Source organism: Priapulus caudatus, unplaced genomic scaffold, assembly GCF_000485595.1.
Source record: "Priapulus caudatus unplaced genomic scaffold, Priapulus_caudatus-5.0.1 Scaffold33, whole genome shotgun sequence".
Classification (NCBI taxonomy): Eukaryota; Metazoa; Priapulida; class Priapulimorpha; order Priapulimorphida; family Priapulidae; genus Priapulus; species Priapulus caudatus.
In genome coordinates, this window is record NW_014577094.1 from 42,275 (window position 1) to 45,150 (window position 2,876).

The 2,876-nt window shown below is 45.5% G+C and overlaps 1 protein-coding gene across 1 annotated transcript in view; it reads right to left on the minus strand.

The window, feature by feature from the left end:
• LOC106816755 (tryptophan--tRNA ligase, cytoplasmic-like) overlaps window positions 1-1,630 on the minus strand; it is an 11,692-nt gene extending 10,062 nt beyond the window's left edge. Inside the window, exon 1 of the mRNA XM_014821381.1 lies at window positions 1,511-1,630. The gene's annotated coding sequence lies outside the window, so the exon portion shown is untranslated. The remainder of the gene's footprint in view (window positions 1-1,510) is intronic.
• Window positions 1,631-2,876: the final 1,246 nt, after the last annotated feature.

Below are 2,876 nucleotides of genomic sequence, written 5' to 3' on the forward strand. Positions count from 1 at the left end.
TCGTATCTGGTACACTGTATACAATTTATCCCCATAACAACGCAAACGCAGATAGAGAGGAAGAGATGGAGAGAGATCGGAGGGATGGGAGGAGGGAGGGACAAAGGAGGGAGGGGAGATCGGAACAGCAGCACGCAACGCAACATGCAATGCACACACGCACGTCACACACAGAAGGAGGACGGAGTGAAAAGATGCAGAGGAGAAAAAGAGGTAAAGATGAGAAGAATGAGACAGATGAGATAGAGAGAGTGGGAGACGTGGCTCACATTTATTTATATTTATCATATTCATAGTAATACTATATAGTACTAGTCAATTAGTACTGTAGGAGGATCACTAGCGGCATTAGTCACTACGCTTTGACTCATCAGGCGGATTGCTAATGAATCATATTTTCGGCACCGTCGTCTACAAGCTACACAGCATCCCCCGCCCCCATTTTATTTCCCCTGCTGCCAGCTCCCCCCCCTGCCAACCCACCGCGGCCATTGACCTAATATATCACTCATATACAACATGGTGCCTTAATCGCCCGGCGCCGCACAAGACCAAACACTCACCGTCTTTCAATGCAGTTACCACAGCTCCGTGCTTTCCTCCGGCCAGTTGAGCCACTCTTCCACAGATATCGCTTGGAAGATCCCGCGGAAGACCTGGCTGACAAACTCAGCACCCCGCCTGCCACTTTTTGGACACAGTCTGGCCCCGCCCTGAATGCGCTCACATCTCAGAATTCCTCAAATATTCATGCGAAACACTCCTTCGAATGCTACCAGGCAAAGGGCGCATGCCCACCGCTGGCGACCTGAGCGGGCTGATTGCTGCCGCAAGCTTTAACTGTGCAGACCAGGGCTGCGGCAACCCTACGTTGTTGCACATCGCGGGCGAGTCATGGCAATCAGTCGCAGCCGCTCAGCAGTTGGGCCCATGCCGCCCTTTTGCACTGGTAGATTCGACAGAATGGTTTTCGTCATGGATATTTGTGGACTTTCTGTGGATTTGAGCGCATTCGTGGATGGCCGATTGTCAAAAATGCGAGCGGGTGTAGCTTGTTCAGCAGTCTTCCGCGATTCTAACGATAGTTGGAAAGTGGCGTCACCTGCAGGAACACCGGAGTTGTAACTGATTGAAAACGGTGAGTTGTGGTCCGTGCGGCGGCTAGTTAGGCACCATGTTGTATATATATATATAATCAATGGCCGCGTGTGCGCTGTAGCTGCAGATGCCGACTTGTTCTTGCTGCCAGTGGTCACAGGTGTACACAGGACGCGTCTAAATCAATATATACACATTACCAGGACTATGATATTAACAGATTATAAACCTGTCATTATCTGCACACTGCTAACATCTGAATTATGACTGATACACATAACGTATTGTAATTTGTATGTTCCACGTGTTTTTGAAATGGGATGACCGGCGTCTTGTCAGTTTCATTTCAATGTATTATAATTTATTAAGAAATCACCACGTTACAAATACGATTCGAAATGATAAAACTCACCCCCGGTTATCTATCTTTACACTTGAAATTTAACAACGTGACAAGCAGTTCATAACAATGTTATTGTTTGTGTTCGTGTTTCATCACTAGGCCTACTATCTTTTTGATCGCGGATTGCGACACGTTGACTTATTTATCCGGTCGCGTAGTGCATTATGGGATTCAGGTCGAGGGGCACCGCTAGACTGGTACCTGTCTCTGCCAGTATAAGAGAACAGTACTATTGAATTGAATTGAATTGAATTGAATTGAATTGAATTTCATGAGCTGAAAAATAATATTTCGCCGGTTTTCGGCCGAATGGCACTATTAAAGCTAGGTAGCCATGTACTTCAGCTGTGCACCATGAGCGAGATTCATCAACGTTGCGTAAAGTGTATTGCGTACACAGAGTTTCTACGAATTAAGTACGTACGCAAAGCTCGTAGGTGCGATTCATCAACGCAGCGTACGCAAATGTTGATGAATTCCAGTGTAAATCTACTACGCCATCGTAGCTGCTGGTTGTTGAGGGGCGTGCTCAGTGCCGGATTAACCATTAAGCAGACTAAGCACGTACGTGCTTAGGACACCAGGGCCAAAGGGGGCACCACAAAGTTAGGAAAAGTGTGAAAAGAAAAAAACGAATATAAAATTTGTACTTCCCAGGTGTACCACAAGGGGCCCCCAACAATACAATACAATACAAGGGGCCCCTAATGCCACCCAACAAGGTGCTAATTCCCACTTATCAGAAAGTGAAAGGTACTCAAAGACTTGTCAGACACTCATTGATGCTTATCCAGATGACATGAACAACACTTTGTCTACAGAGCTTCAGCAGTTCCATTCATATGTTCTTTATAAGTTTAAAACAACCAAGAAAACATCTTTCACTCACATGGAACTTTACAACACAATTACAGAAGACAAACTAGAGAGTGCCTTTCCAAATGTTGAAATTGCCTTAAGAATATTTCTAACATTAATGGTCACCAACTGCACAACAGAGAGGTCTTTCTCACAACTGAAGCGTATAAAAAAAAAAAATAGATTGACTCGTAGTCAGAATGAAGGTGTACATGCATGTACGCTCAAAATTGCCTCAAATACCATCTACTGCAGTCTACATTAAAAAAAAATTCTGGGGGAGGACCCCCATACCCCCCGCCTGTTTATCACCACCCTTTTTGAAATCCTACATAAATTTTTGTACTGCTGCAACCTGCATTGTATATTTCGTCAGACAGGTCAACAACTAAAATGGACTGGGTCAGTGTGGAAAGGAGGGGGGCACCAAGATTGGTCAGTGCTTAGGGCACCAGTGAGCCTTAATCCGCCCCTGGGCGTGCTTAGCATAAACCAAACACACTGTGCGACACATACC